Genomic DNA, 16517 nt, shown 5'->3' with positions numbered 1-16517 from the left:
TTAGATGACACAGCAGTTGCTGTATTTATCTGAAGGAAGTTTATAACCTCTTGGAAGGAAATTGTAAACTTCCTTTTTATGCAGAGCCTTACTGGGAATAAGCAAAAACTTAGACATCTTGGTTTACACTGAGGAGAAAATCGCTTTCCTAGAAGCATCAGGACTGCAGTCACATCCCCACCCTGTGCCCTTGTTATGTATAAAATAATTCTGAAAACAAGTTGAAGCATCCCCACATTCCACATTTCTCACGTTCCCAGTTTGAGAGCGCCGATGCTTGCAGATTGCTTTTTCTCCATATTTACATCTACGAGGATGAGCTAAGACTGCTTTACTAGCAATGCAAGGATTTCATCCTTGTTTATTCCTAGTTCTTCATTGTTTCTTGGTTTCTATTTACTCCTCTATGAAGTAACAGCCGAATGGAGCAATACTGACTTTAGTGATTCATCAGATAGTATCGTCCCAATGAGTGGGCATTAATAACACTGTTGCACCGTGATTTGTGTATGCTAAAATTAAATCATGACGTATTCAGTGACCATTATGACCTGGCTCTTTGTCCACTCCTAGGCAGTCTGAATTCATTTGTTAAGGTAGAGCCTATAGTGAACCTAGGGTCCCAGCTGTAGAAAGTTAGGCACAAAACTTAAAACTCCGAACCTCACTGCACCTCCTCCTCCTTAAATATGACTGGAAAAGGCAAATATTAAAATATAAGTCAAAGAATTCTTTATAATAATTCTTAATTATACTCAGGCTGGGCTCCTAGCTCCATAGTTTCAATTAAGTTGAGTTGTTTTAAATCCCCAAATCATTCAATTGATACATAGACAAAAATACATACCGATGCGTGCTTCTGCTCAGCGTTTCAAACCACCATCACATAAGCTGAGATAGCATTTCTAAGATGATTTTTAGAGAAAAGTGGTTTTTCTGGAATATTAACAAATAGGAAGGGGAATCTGTTGTCCAAGGGTATGTTTGGTAAAACGAAGATAAGCAGATGCCTCTACTGTAATACTTTAGAATTTTTCCTTTGTGTGTGCTCTAGCTGACTATTGCTGCAAAGCGAGCAATCCCAGACTCAGTCTCATTAAGCAGGTTCAGAATCGTGGGCGTGTGGGCTACCATTGCAGATCCAGCAAGCGAGTGACTTGGCCGTGCTTGGTGGAGGGGAGAGGGCGGAAGGATTTTGGCAGAGGACTCAGAGTTCGAGGCAATTCTATGGCTGGGAACTGGAGCCACCGAGGCTCCTGTCTGCACCACGAGTGGTACCAGGGCTGGGAGGAATTCAAGCCTGGGATTGTCGCCAGGACCTACGCTCTCTCCGAGTGTCCCTTCTCATCTGTCTGGGGCCTCCTGGTAGCTAGACGCTTCCGAGGGCTATAGCCAAGGCAGGAGGCCTCTGTCTTTTGCTTCCCTTCCGTATTCACGCGGCCACGTTCACTCAGCCACGCAGCCACACTCATGCCGCCACGCTCACGCAGCCACGCAGTCACACTCACGCAGCCACGCTCACGCAGCCACACTCACCCAGCCACACAGCCACACTCACGCAGCCACACTCACCCAGCCACACTCACCCAGCCACACAGCCACACTCACGCAGCCACACTCACCCAGCCACACTTCATCCATGGCACTCACTGCAATCTCACCTAGACCCGGGAGTTATCATGAAATCCTATATGATGAAGGAACAACCTTCCTCCTGCCCCAGAAAAGCAGGTAGAAAAGAAGCTGTTACTGTGGCCGTCTCCTGAAAAGAAAATATGGCCAACTATAGACGAATGACCATGTCTTCCTTGTTGTGCTGGATACAAGTCAACTTCCCTTGCAATGACAAGTGTCCTACAGATTTGTGCCCTGAGGTTCCAGGCCAGGAGATGCTGGACTGGTGTCATGAGATGCTGGGACACAAGGCCACTAAGACAGCCTCGACAGGTACCTTTTTTCAGGTGAGGGCACATCATCATAAATCTTAGTATCCTCGACCAACTTCGGGATAAATTATGGGTGTCACATCTAGAACCATTTTCCTTTCCCTTCCTCTGGTGCTGGCAGCCTCACGTGGGAGGCTCTGACGTGCGGTGAACCCAAAAGTCTGCACTCCGCTTGTCCCCGGACTTGGAGGAGTTTATGGGTGGACTGTCCTCCCTGCTCTAAGAATTACCTCTCCAGGATTGTAGATGATAATTCACCTTTGAGTAACTAGCCTCATGGCTAGTGGAGCCAACTCCTTATTTTAAATTACTGTTGTGGTAAAATTGCAAAGCATAAATTGAGCCACTATAACTACGTTGACGTGGATACTCAACAATGGTGTTTGGTAAATTCATTATTCTGGGCAGCCATCACCACTATCCATCTCCAAGTTTCTCATCTTCCCAAAGTGAAACCCTGTACCCATTACCAACAACTCTACCTGCCTCTTCCTCCTCCTTCCAAGCCCAAAGCACCATGATTCTACCTTCTTTTCTAGCTCTCGAATTGGACTGTTCTGGCCACCTCATGTAAGCCAATCACACAATAGGTGACATTTTGCAGCTGGTCAATTTCACTTAGCATAATGCTCTTTCTTTCTTTCTTTCTTTCTTTCTTTCTTTCTTTCTTTCTTCCTTTTGTGTTTAGTACAGGGTATTCAGGGTCTCACTACACAGAATGGACTTATAGTGATCCTCCTGTTTTCAGCCTCCCAAGTGCTGGGATTACAAGCCACCACGCCCAGTCTCAATCGCCATCTCTGTGCCCCTGGGGGCAGGGCTGGCAGAAGCATAATGTTTTTAAATCACATCCACATTGTAGCATGTGTCAGAATCTTCTTACTTTTAATTCTGGGCATTAACCTATCATATGAAAATCCCCCAGCTTAACTGTTAATTCATGAACGCTTTGGATGCATTTACATTTTCATTTCCTTTTTCTTTCCATACATGCAGTCGGCACAGGGTCTCACTCCGCAGCTCAGACTCGTGTTGCCCCTACAGGTGAGGCATGCGGGATGCATTGACATTTTGACTAATCCGAACAATGCTTTCAAGAACACAGATGTACAAATATATCTGTCAGGCCCTATTTTCAATTTTGTTTAGTACTCCCAAAAGTGGAAATTCTTTTTTATTTTAATTTTATTTATTTATTTATTTATTTATTTATTTGCTTATTTGGTATAGGGTCTTGCTACGCAGCTCAGAATCATTGCGATCCACCGGTCTCAGCCTCCCCAGCACTGGGATTACAGACATGTGTCACCATGCCCAGCTTCGACGGCCAGAACAGCATGCCTGAGGTTCTGGGGCCAGCATGGCATGCAGTACTTGGTTTCAAACCAGGGTCCTTGTGCTTGCCAGGCAGCTGCTTAGACCAATGAGCTATCTCCCAGCCCAGAAATTCTTTTTTGTTGTTTCTTGTTTGTTTATTTGTATTTGCTTGTTTTTGCCTAGCCCAGAAATTCTTGATGGTAATATTAGTTGTTTTCGTCAAGAACTACAATAGTGCTTGCCGCAGTAGCTGTGCCAATTTACATTCCCACCAGCAAGGGACAAGTGATCCAGTTTCTCCATCATCTCTCCAACACTTGCTATTTTCTATTTTTTGATAATACTACCATCCCAATAGGTGTAAAGTAGCATCTTATTGTGGTTTCAGTTTGCTTTGCCCTCATGATTAGAGATTTTAGGCATCTCTTCATGCATTTGTTGGCCATTTGTAGTTTGGCTTTGGAAAAAGGTCTATTCAAATCAACTGTCCATTTTTTAATCAGTGTTTGTTTTCAGTATTGAGCTGTGGGAGTTCTTTATATGTTCTAGGTCCTAATCTTACGTATGATGTGCAAATCTCTCTTACTCTATGGGTTTCTTTTTCTTTATTGATAGTGTCTTTTGATGCATTAAAGTTTGTCTTGTTTTTTGAGCAAGCTAACTTACCTGGATTTTTGTATTTGTTGCTTGTGGTTTTGGTCCTATCCAAAGAAATCCAAAAACTCATGGTTAAATCTAATGTCACAAAGCTTTCCCACTATGCTTTCTTCTAAGTGTTTCATAGATTTAGGCCTTATACCTAGATCTTTGGTCAGTTTTGAGTTAAGTTTCCTAGGTGGTCTGAAGTAAGGCCGGCATTGACTTTTTTTGCATGTGGAAATCCAGTTTTTCTGCATTATTAGTGAACTAGCCACATAGTTTAACTGTTAGACAGCAGTAGAACAGTTTCAACAATTAACTGCTAACAATTGACACACAATTTAACTATCCCAACAATTACCATCTTCGCCGCACAATGCACCCATGGCCCGCGGCTGTTCCTTTACTCCACATGACTGCCATTCTTTTCCTTTGAAAACCAATCCCACCCTTCAGCTGTGATGCCACCCAGACACCGGCCTCTCTTGGGGATAGCTACTTCCGCGTGACTCTCACCAACCAGGATGATATCAGACGTATTGCGTGTGTGTTCAGAAGGCTGATTATAAAGCACGCTTTGTGCAAAGAAAAACCTTTTATCATTCACATCCCTTCTGCTCTCAGCTTGGAGCATTAATACGGAGACAAGAGTCATTGTAGGTTCCTCCAGCTAGCAGCCGACTGTGCGTTAACACACGCGCCTAAAAGACAGTGCTTCACATCCCTGGAGACGGCATGGTTTTCCCACAGCATCTGTGCCTCCCCTTGCAATAGACCTGTGGCCTACCGACATTAAGTCCTTGCATGGCTAAATCACTCTCAGGTTGCCTTTCCTGACATGCACATGATCCCAATATTTCTAAGATCTAATTTATGCAACAGTTATGGAGGTATTTTTTCTCATTTATGTATTTGGTACAGGGTCTCACTACGTAGCTCAGACTCCTAGTGATCCTCTTGTTTTCAGCCTTCCCAGTGCTGGGATGACAGACATGTGCCACCACGCCTGGCCTCTGTAGCTGGGGTAGGGCCAGCGCAGCATGTGACTGGGGATTGAACCCTGGTCCCTGTGCTTGCAAAGAAGGCGCTTAGTCCACTGAGCTATCTCACCACCCCTGTGTGCAGCAATTATAATGCAGTCACTTCAAATACACAGCTGGGCTGAGGGTGTTGGCCCAGGCCTGTAATACCAGCACTGTGGGTGGCCGAGATAGGAATATCGCAAGTTTGAACCCAGTCGGGACAATACAGCCAGACCCTTGTTTCCAAATAAAAAATAGCAACAACTTCTGACATTGCCAGTCCTGTGGATAACCGCTACTATTATGGACTACTGGACTATATTGGATTATTTTGCAGAATTCACACAGCACAATATTTGAATGGCAATGGAACACCCATCTCTGACAAAAGTAAACAAAAAAGGGGGATATAAATGAAGAACCATTTTGTATTAAAAAAATGTACATATCTGTATATACAAAATAGTTAGGATAGATATACAGCAACTTTCTCTTAGCTCAATGAGAAGAAAGATTTGTACTGATAGTATTTAGACAAGATATCACGTCTGCATCTTGTATTATGAATAACTACTATGAAGACAACAATATGCAACGTATTAATTATTGTAACTGTCCTACTAACCTGTTTTGAAACTGTCTCACTGCTATTTCTTTCTCAATAAAATCAATATAAAACATAAAAATAAAAAATAAATAGAGCTGGGGATGGAATTCAGTTTGATGGCTTGGCGTTCAAGCACCAAAAACGTTCACATAGCTGTCTGGGGTCTGGCCCATGTACATCCTGCCCAACCTATTCCTAATCGCCACTTGCCTCCTCTCCCAAGAGTTTGGTCTCAAAATCACTAACATTATTTCATCTTAAAAATGGCATGTGTTGCCTACTTCTATTTTTTTACACGTTATTTTTCAATGGTGTGGCTGGCACAGGCCCTTGGGCATGGCGGGAAAGTGTTCTACCACTGAGCTACATCCCCAGCACTTCACATCTTTTAAAAGAAAGTTGCAACAGGGTTTTATTGTGTAGTCCAGGCTGGCTCTGAACTACCTGGTGTTGCCATACACACCTACATTTTTAGAAGAAGGATTAAAACTCCCTTTGGAAATAGAAGCAAAATAACATGTTCCCCCCCCCCCCCGAACTCAGGCCCTTGCGCTTGCCAGGGAAGCATTTATTCCACTGAGCCATCTCCTCAGACCTGCATTTTTTTTCTAATGAAACTTCATAGATCTAAAAATCTTTTAAAGCCCCTAGGCTGGAAACTTCCTTCAGATTCCGAAACACTGTGAAGCATGTAAACCTTTTTTTTTTTTTTTTTTTTTTTACACAGGGACAATCATCAGTAAGGAAAATGTGGAGAGAAAATATTGTTTTATTTTTCCACAAAAAATTGCCATTCCATTTTTACTTGAAAACGAAAACTAAAAATACCAAAATTCCAAAATAAATCTGGTTTCCATGCCACTCTCAAAAGCAGTGGCAGCAAACTTGGTCTTGCAAAGTAGCCCCATAGACGTGGACGAGCACGGCATCCTGGGCCCTTGAGGGTCCCTGTGGACTTGTGTTCCGGCCATTGTCCCTCCAAAACATGTTTGAAGAAGTACACATGCCCAGCTCCATCCTGGACCACAGTGAACAGAGGTTGGGAGCTGCATGTGAAATCTTTCCAAAGAACAACTTCAACATGTAGTTCATCTCTTCTTTTAAAAAGGCCACACTATTTATAGGAGATGCATGTTTCTAAAAATAGCACCTAGGCTATTTTTATGGTGACTTTCTGTCTGACACCATTGCTGTGATGTGGCTCCTCGTTCCTTTCAGTAAATAGGCTCTGGACAATTTCTGAGCCGCCATCCGTCTGTGAGTTGCCATGGATTCAAAGCTCCGTAGTTGAGCCCACCTCCTCTCTTGGAGATGTTCTTGACTTTTAAATGAATCAGGCATTTCAACAGAGCATAGTGGAGCCAAATATAATGGGTATCATCCATCCTCTCATGTTAGGGGTCACAGGAGCTGTAGCTGGGATAAGGACAGTACGGTCACTCACCTTGGCCATTTGTGGCCCTAGTGGCTCTAATTCCCAGCCCCTGAGCTCTACCATGTTGGCCCCAGTGATAGGCAGTTTTCATGGTGATGTGTTAACAAGTCTCTACTGTGTTGGGTCGGGCTTGGGTACCCAGGACGTCCCTACAGTTTACTGCAATGCAGTCACATTTTTCCACTTGGCAGCACTTTCTACTTTCAGTGCCACATACGACATCCCAGAATGACTCAGCTTTTCTCCTTCAAAGACTCACACAGACATTTGGACACCAGCAGAGCACTTTTGAGTCCACTTGATTTTAAGCAAGAGTCTCTGAGGGCTTGAGATGAACTTGGCTGTAGTGGGAGAAGCACAGACCTTCACCGATGTGGACCTGGGTCTCTTGCCAGATGCGTCACTTCCTAGTCCTTCTTGAGTAGTAATGCTTAGGCTTAGGCTGTTTTCTGTTGCTATAACAAAATACTCAACACCACATAACTTAGCAGCTCACACGGCTCCTAGCACTGGAGGCTGGCATGGCATGGTGCCAGCATCTGCTTGGCATCTTAGGAGGGATTCTTGCTACACCCCAGCATGGCAGAGAGCACCCCATGGCAAGGCGGGGCAAGTGCGCCAACTCTGATCTCTCTGCCCCTTCTACAAGGCCATTAATGTCACCATGGGGGTCCCATCTGCGGAGTCACATCTCATGCTATCCATGTTCCAAAGGCCCACCTCCAAATGCAAGTACGAATTTGGGGCTCAAGTCCCCAGCCCGTGAACTTCTGAAGGACATATTCAAATTATCTGTAACAGCTTGGTCTTTAATAAAATGACAGCTGTGCAGTCCATTTGCAGGGATGTTGTGAGGAGGAACCTGAATGCTTAATGAAGCCAGTAGGTCATCCGTGGGACAGCACCCACTTGAGCGACCCCCCTGGCACCAGCAGTTCAGAAAGCCAACCCCCTCTTCTGGCTTTATCTACATTCTGAGTTTCTATCCTTTGTTAAGACGCCCGGCAGTAACTGCCTCTCACCTTAGATTACAATATGTGTTCTGAGAAAACCACGTCTATTCTTCTCTTCAAAACCTAGCTGACGGATGAGCTAGGCTTGAGCATCCTCTCAAGCCACAGTGTGTCAGCAACTCGGGCCACTTTTCCCCTCCCTGCCACCACTCTGTCCAGCTTTCCAGGTATTTGCTTTAGAATTACAACTCATACCCATTTCTATATTGCTCACTTGTCAAACAAAATAAGTTTCTCATACATTAGCTGGCCTGTGCTCACCTAGAAAGCATTTCCCCCAACCATGCCAAGCATTAGCTAGGGTGGCAAAAGCATTCAATGTGGCTCTTACTCTCTTAACAAAGTTTGAGTGTGTGACATAGTATTGCTAGCTATACGGTTGTAGCACAGATCCCTGGAACTGAATAATCTTGCTTGCTCATAGTCACAGAATAGTATGTCCAATTTCCCTTCCCTCGAGCCCCTGGAAAGCTCTCTGTACTCCTTGGGCTTCCCTGTTTTAGATAGTGGAGTATTTGTCCTCTGGAACTGGCTTATATCAGACAATATAATGAGCTCTAGCTTCATTTATGATTGATAAGTGGCAAAATTTCCTTTTCAAAATATTAACTTTATTGGTACATTTTAGATGCACACAATGATCCTATTTATCAGAGGGAAATTGTACCCGTATATGATATGTTTTGATTTCTCTCTTTTTCCCATTCCCCTCTCCTCCCTTCAATCCCTCGTCCCTTCCCAGTTTACAAAAGTTCATTTCCAGTTTTCCTTTTCTCTCTTATTCCCCGTCTTCCCTTTGCTCCTTCTGTTCCTTAATCCTGCTTCCCACCCAAACATCTTCTAATTCACAAGATCAATCTGTCGCACATTTTGGTCCTTATTTACACTTAAGCCTTCTCACACAATCAGGGGAGGGGGCAAGAAGGGACAGAGACCTTCCAGGGGGCACTCATGGTGGCCCTCCTCTTCTGACAGCAAGCTAGCCGCGGAGCCCCTGAAGTCCAGTCACCTCCCAGAGGCCCTGCTTGTGACCCCAGAGGCCTTAGAGGACAGCTAGCCATAAAGCACCACAGCTGCGCCACACACTGATTCTACTTTAGCTTCTTTAGGGAGCTCCCGTGCTTTCTAATGTTTTCACTGCCTCTATCCCCTTCTTACAAAGCAGCGTGCCTGGGCTCCAACCTCACACTCTGAGCAACACTCGCCTGCCCTTATCTAGGCCGGCTATCCTGACGCAACAAGGAGGCCACGCACTGTGACTTGATTTGCATTTTCTTGATGCAGATTAAATGTAACCTTTGTAGAAACCTCAATGACATTTTCCACAAAAATTGTCAGATACACAAGTTCCATTTCCTGCTATATAAGTCTTGCTTTATCTTGGTCTTAGCCATGCAGCAGAAAAGTATAAAAATGAGGTATAAAAAGTAAAGCCATATTAATATGCTGAGCTGTAAAAGGTTCAAGTCAACAACTTCTGACATTGCCAGTTCTGAAGATAACCCACTACTATTACGGACTACTGGACTATATTGGATTACTTTGCTGAATTCACTCACCTACAATATTTGAATGGCAATGGAACACGCATCTCTGACAAAACCAAACAAAAAAGGGAGATATAAATGAAAGATCATTTTGTAGTGAAAAATATATATATATATATATATATATATATATATACAAAATAGTTAGGATAGATATACAGCTACTTTCTCTTAGCTCAATGAGAAGAAAGTTTTGAACTAATAGTGTTTAGACAGGATATCGTGTCTGCAACTTGTACTATGAATAACCACTATGAAGACAACACTATGCAATGTATTAATTATTGTAACTGTCCTCCTAACCTGTTTTGAAACTGTCTCTTTGCTATTTCTTTCTCAATAAAATTATTATAAAAAAAGAAGAAACCATTATAGTGTTCGCAGAAAACTCAGGAGACCCTGAACAGCAAAACAATCAAGTGGGGGAAACACCTGAAAGCATCCCGCTTCTTAATTTCAAAATACATTGCTGAGCCAGCGCAGTTAGAACAACACGTTACTCAGTATGGCAGACACGTCCAGGAATGTTGCAGCAGGACGTAGCGGACAGCCTGGGACCAGCTCATATACTCATGATTAACTGGTCTCTGACAAGTGTAGAAAGAATACATAATAAGAACGTATTCTTTTCAACAACTAGATGTTGGTTCTGGGAAAGCTAGATGTGAAAAAGTGAAATGGGACGCTTATCTGCAACATATACAAGTATCAATTCAAAGTGGATTAAAGAATTAAATCCAGAACCAGAAAGAGAAAGACTCCTAGAAGGAACCCTAGAGGGAAATCCTCGTGAAGTGGCATTGACAGACATTTCATGGGTAGGGTACAGAAAACAGACATAAACCAGATAGGTGGGGCCATGTCAGGTAAAAAGTTTCCACACAGCAACGGGAAAACATCAGTTGTGATCACGCCCCATGCAAAATGAAGGAAAATCGCTGCAAACCATACATCTGATAAAGAATTAATATTCCAGCCATAATAAAGTATCTTGATATTCAATAGCAAAACACAACAAAAAATGCAAATAAGCCAATTAAAACTGGTCAAAGGCCTTGATTAGTTTCTCTCCAACAAAGATGTATTAATGGCCAACCGGGGTACAGGTGTATGAAAAGGTGCTGTACCCCAAATCCTCTAAACAGGAGACACTCTGATGCTTTTCAATCTCCTCCTAGAACGCGCTTCCACCCCCTCTGACTGCTGCCGCCTTTCAAGTTTCCTGGAGAAACACCCTGCCCCGCACTATGTCCCTTCCTGTGGCCCCAGACGTCACAGTGCGCTCCTGTATTCGCAGCCCACAGGCAACATGCAGGCTGTTGCATGCAGACTTCTCCAGAGTCCAACCCTGAGCCTTGTGCTGAATTCAAAATATTCTTTGCAAATTTGGAGGAAATGCAAAAAAAAAAAAAAAAAGTGCACTCAGATGTGTTTTTTTTTGGGGGGGGGCGGGGTGAGGAAACTCTTTTGTTTGGAATTTCCAGCCCAAAGGATTTAACTGGAAAGAGTAAAATAAAAGGATCTCCGTCTCCCCAAGCACGTAGCTGACCCTCACCTGCGCTCTGACGCTCGAAGGAAGAGGTCTCTGCGTGGCCCACCGCGGCCCCTCACGACCCTGCCCCTCAGGCAGCTCCTCCTGGGGAGGCAGCGGGTCTTCCGTGCGGAGAGCTGAGCTCCTTCCCTGCCCTCTCCACCGCCCATCCTCATCCTCTTCTTCCCCGCAGCCGGCCGCCCCTGCCCCTCCGCCCAGGGCGCCTTCCTGTCCAGCGCCCTCCAAGCCTGCGGGCGCCAGCCCTCCGCCTTGCTGTCTTCAGTCCAGGGCCCTCGCCTGCCTGTCGCTTGTGCGCACTTTCAGGCCTCCCGACCCGCAGTGGAGTCCCTGTTCCTGTCCAGCTCCCAGGCCCTCTCTGCCCTTCCCTTCCCCACCTTGAGCTCGGCCCCCCGGCCTTTCCCTTCCCAGCCAGCCCCGGGATGCGCTCCGCTTTCTGGCTCCCCTTTCTCTGCTCATGCTCTCTCCCGCTCCACCTCGTCCTCCTCCCTGCGGGCCGCCAAGCTTCCGGGCTCCTATCCCGACTCTTCCTCAGCGTTTGACTTTTCCTTCTCCTTACTCTTTCCAGTTAAATCCTTTGGGGTGGAAATTCCAAACCAAAGTTGACCGATGGATACGCCTAAATGCCCCAACCGGTCCCGTGGCTCTGCGCTTGGATCACCTGGCCTCAGCTTCGACCCACAGGCCAGGCGTCCACTTTGCACTCTGCAGAGAAGGTGCCTGCAACCCAGGCAGGGCAAGGCGGTCCTGCGCAGCAGCCACGGCCCTGTGCGCTCCCTGCCCGCTCCGACCTCCTTCCTGACAGCCTGCCCAGTGTGGGGAAGGAGGGACTCTGCGGCGGGCACCTCAAGCCCCAGCTCGGCCCCCCGTGGGCCTCCAGACTCAGGCAGTTTCTCTTCGTCCCCATCTTTTGGGTCCCACTCCTCTTGCCTCCTCCCTGCAGCACTGCGCGACAGGGACGAGGCCTGCTTGTTCCGCCGCCTTCCTGGAGGAGGACTTCCTGGGCCTCAGCCTTCTGTGCTGTGGGGGGCTGTCGTACGTGCTGGAGGACATTTAGAAGCACCCCTGGTTTCTCCACACCGCGTGCCAGTGACCTCCCACACACCCAGACAGCCACCAGCGCCTCCTTCCACGGCCGCATGTCCCCGTGGCTTAAGAACCACTGTTCTGTGCACTAAACATTCTGCTTCTCCACAGAGATGAGAGCGTGGGCTCCTATCTGTGCCTCCAGCAAGGCACCTGGGAGAGGCTAGACTTAGCCCCGAGTCCCCCTGCCTGCAGCGTCCATCCCTGCACTGAGAAGGGAGGGGCTGAGCGGCTCGCGACCTCCACCTTGAGATGCTGTCTGTCGCACATGCTGGCTTTTCTGAGAAGGGCCCCTGGGAAGGCAACATTCTCAGGGTGATGTGACAGCCATATGGGGAGCTGAGGGATCGGGGGACCTCCCACCCCAGCAGCCCGCCCTGGCGACTCCAGGGCAGTTCCCACTGCTTCTGTGTCACACAGGGCCTCCCACTGCAGAGGAAAAGGCACCGGAAAACCGAGTGACCACAGCTCTGGGCTCTGTGGAGCTGACGATGGTCACAGCTGAAGATGGGTGGTACGCTCTGGGCTGTGTTTTCTGTTTTGCTTTGTCTCTGCAGCCATTGGGCTCAGGAAAGGCGACAGACAAATAGGAGGCCTGCTGCCGCAGCTTTGGGGACAGAACACCATTTCCAGCCCTGCTCCCCCGAGAGCCTGAACAACAATGCATGTGACAGAGAAGATGACCAAGAGGGAGGTGCACCGCGCTTGGACTGAGGCCTCGCATTTCTTCCAGAGCTCGACCAGCATCCTGGACTCTCTGTGGAGCTGTCCTGTCCCCTGTCCCAGGAGAAGTACAGAAGGGATAGCGCTAAACCCCCGAGAGATATGCATGGTAGATTATGTGTGTGCTGCGGCCACGAGCTCTGTCTCGCAACACCACACTTCCACGTGTGTAAGGACCACACCCACGTGTATTCTCACACATGCACAGGCCTCCCACGCCCCTGAGACTACACAGAGACACACTTGTCACCACTGTCTCTCACAGGCAAGCTCTAAACTCTGTCTCTGTCTCTGTCTCTCTCTGTCTCTCTCCCTCTGTCTCTGTCTGTCTCTCTGTCTCTCTCTGCCTCTCTCTCAATCTCTGTCTCTCTTTCTCCTCCTCTCGCCCTCTCTGTCTCTCTCTCCTCTCCTCTCTTCTCTTTTCTCTCTCTTCTCCCTCCTCTCCTTGTCACTAACATTCTCTTGTGTATTCTTGAGCACATTTTTAAAACGTACAGCCATGGATTAAAAAGATGGGTTTTATATATAATGGAGTACGACTCAGCCACAAGTAAGGATTAATTGGATAAACTGGAGACTTCTACAAGTAAATGGATGTAACTGGTAGCCATACTCGGGAGTGAACTAAATTGGACCCGCGTGTGTCAGACTGTCACCCTAGCATGAGTAACCGTAGTAAGCCTTGCTCAATACTGCACGCTTAGAACAAGTCTGGGAATTCTTCAAGGCAAAGAGAAGGCAGCGGCTGCCTGGGCCTCAGTGCCTGAACCTCAGCCTGGTGATGAGTAATTCCCTGTTTTCATGTTTGTTTGCTCTTCGCTTTTGCCTCATATGTCTCAGACTTAGGGCTGCAGAAATCAAAAGCTTGGAAACACCAGGAGGGGCAGCCAACCAAACTTCCACGCAAAGTCCACTGCTTCCAACAAAAAGCCCAAGAAAGGAGCAGGCTCTGAAGTCTGCTGGAAGACGGCTTGCGTCCCCTCAAGCACCATGGACACTCTGGTCTCACTCCTGCCACAGTCAGTAGAGGCCGCTGGGGACCTGGACTTCTATCCTCAGAGGATGGGGAGGCCTAGTGAGATCCCAGATCCTGCTGCCCCACCCAGTTCTTATCCCACTGCCTCCACCCACCGGAGCCCCTGGGGGACCATGAACACCCAGCACTTAGGTAATGGTGAGGTACTGTCCCCCCTCCCCTCCCAGGACCATCGTAGAGCAGTCCTGGCCACACTGAAGATGTAAGCCATCATCACACCATAATCTAATACTCACGTTATCCAGTTTCCAATAGAAACACAATGCATCAAACCAAAGACCAAGGAAGTCACATCCTGAGTGAGAAAACATGGGCCCTAAACAGCTCATCTGAGGCGACACCATTAGAATTACCAGGCAAGCATTAAAAAGCTCACAAATTTAAAGGCATTGCCGAGGTTCCTGAAACAAATAACAGCAAGCCTCAGCAGCGAGTAGAAGACATAGAGAAGAGCTGATGCAAAACGTTAGAACTGAAAAGCACAGGAGCTAAAAACCAATACTCAGTGGTTAGGGTCCATCAAAAAAGAGACAGGGTGAAGGAAAGGCTTGGTGAAGTTGAAGACCGCTGCCAAGCAATAGCATCTAGACAACAGAGGGCTCTAGACCAGGAAAGGAAAAATAAACAGAATGTCACACACGTGCAGCTATGCAAGGAAACCTAATACCTGTGCCACTGACATCCCAAAAAGAGGAGGAAAAGTGTGACACCAACAACATATTTGGTGAAATATTGGCTGAAATTTTCACAAGCTTGGCAGAAGACATAAAGCTGCAGATCTAAGCTGAGTGAATTCTAAACAGGGTAAATCTCGGCAATCAATGCCATGATGTGTTTTGTCCACACTAGGGAAGCTGAAGACCATAAATCACCAGGAGGCAGAATGCCTTTGGGCTTCTGCATCGGAATCCATGGGCCAGGAAGGAAGTGGCCAAGCATTTTCAATTGCTAAAGGAGAGAACCCCAGCTCAGAATCCCCTGTCCCCCAAAGCACCCTTCCAGACTGGACAGGACATCAAGACCTTCTTAGACAAAGAAAGACTAGGAGACCATCGGCAGCAGACTTCACTGCAGAGAGGAGCTCAAAGTGAGCTCCAAACAGGAGCTAAATGATCCTTATCGTGGAGTCATCCCAGAAGAAGGACTAACAGGTAAGCACAATCAAGGAAGTTCTCTGCAAAGCAGGTTTCAGGGTTGAGACAGAAATGATCGCACTGCCTAATGCTTTAAGGCTTGTAGAACATGTAACACCGACAATTTTATTTTGAAGAAGGACAGATAAAGGGAGGTAAGATCTCTATGCCTTGCAATTTCATCAGTTTTGGGTTTGTGATACATCATGATTACATTCATTGAAGGTTACTGCCAGGTGTGTATGTCATAGATTGACCATTGCTCAAGAGACTGTCAGTAGAAGGTGGTGGGATGCGTGCGTGCAATGTTATACCTCAACTGACCACTAGGAAAGCTTTGGAAGAGCATACACACAACTGTAGTTATGTAAAAGTGGAATGCTAAGAAACGTGCAAGCAACACTCATGCAGTTAGGCAAAAGAAAATGGAAATGACACACAGAAAGAAGAAACTAAAAACTTAGAAGCCTTGGAAAGAGGCAACAGAAACCTGAGTTTGCACTAAAATATAATTAATGAAGGGCTGGCCAAATGGCTCAGTGGATTAAAATGCCTGCAAGCAGGCACAGGGGCCAAGGCTTCCAATCCCTGGACCTGCCATGCCAGCCCCACCCCCAGTGCGCTGAGATGGGATTGAGACTGGGCGTGGTGGCACGTGCCTGTCATTCCAGCACTTGAGAGGCTGTAAACAGGTGGATCAGTATGAGTCTGATCTAGTAGTGAGACCCTAAACACCCCATAGACCTTTCTCTAAAATACAATAAATAGATAAAATATAATTAATGACTGTATAGACAGGGTACTGCATTTGACTATGCTAAGAAGAAAACTCTATTTTCAAAGATCATTGATGACACAGAAGAGAGAGTTCAATAAAGACCCCATCTATAAAGCATCAAAGATAACAAGTATCTAGGAGAAAAGCCATTGAAAAATATAAGCTACATGATGAGCTCTAAAGATTACTTATTCAGAGTAACTGAAGAAATGCTTCATAAGGGGAGACATGCAGCAGATTGCCCACAGAGAAGACTCAGAACAGCCATCCGCTGGTGACAAGTTGATCTGTATAGCGAACACAACCACAACTCCAAATCCCAACGGGATCTGTTTATTACAGTACTTGGAACACCATTACAGTACGAGGCCAAAGAGCAAGATAGCCCTCCAATTCATCTACGCTCTATCCCTCTCGACCGCCAACCCTGGAAATCAGTGACCTTCTGACAGTGTCCAGGGTCCTGCATTTTCCATGTTTATTGGGAATGACATGGGATGCAGCCTTTCAGATTGACTTATTTTACTTGGTATGCATCTGTGTTTGCTCTGTCTTTTTTTCTTTTTTCTTAGCCCTAAATAACATCCCATTGGGCTGGAGAGATGGCTCAGTGGTCTAAAGCACCTACTTAGAACAAGCTTAGCAAAAGCATCAGGGACCGCGGTTCAATCCCCCAGCACCACATG

General features: G+C 46.4%; 1 pseudogene; it reads left to right on the top strand.

Annotated features, from left to right (window-relative positions):
* The window catches only part of LOC101575420, a 54824-nt pseudogene that overhangs the window by 34806 nt on the left and 3501 nt on the right, over positions 1-16517 (top strand).

The sequence above is a fragment of the Octodon degus genome, unplaced genomic scaffold (genome assembly GCF_000260255.1).
Source record: "Octodon degus isolate 3935 unplaced genomic scaffold, OctDeg1.0 scaffold00035, whole genome shotgun sequence".
Classification (NCBI taxonomy): Eukaryota; Metazoa; Chordata; class Mammalia; order Rodentia; family Octodontidae; genus Octodon; species Octodon degus.
The sequence above is the reverse complement of the archived record's forward strand: the minus strand, read 5'-3'. Positions and strand labels throughout refer to the sequence as shown.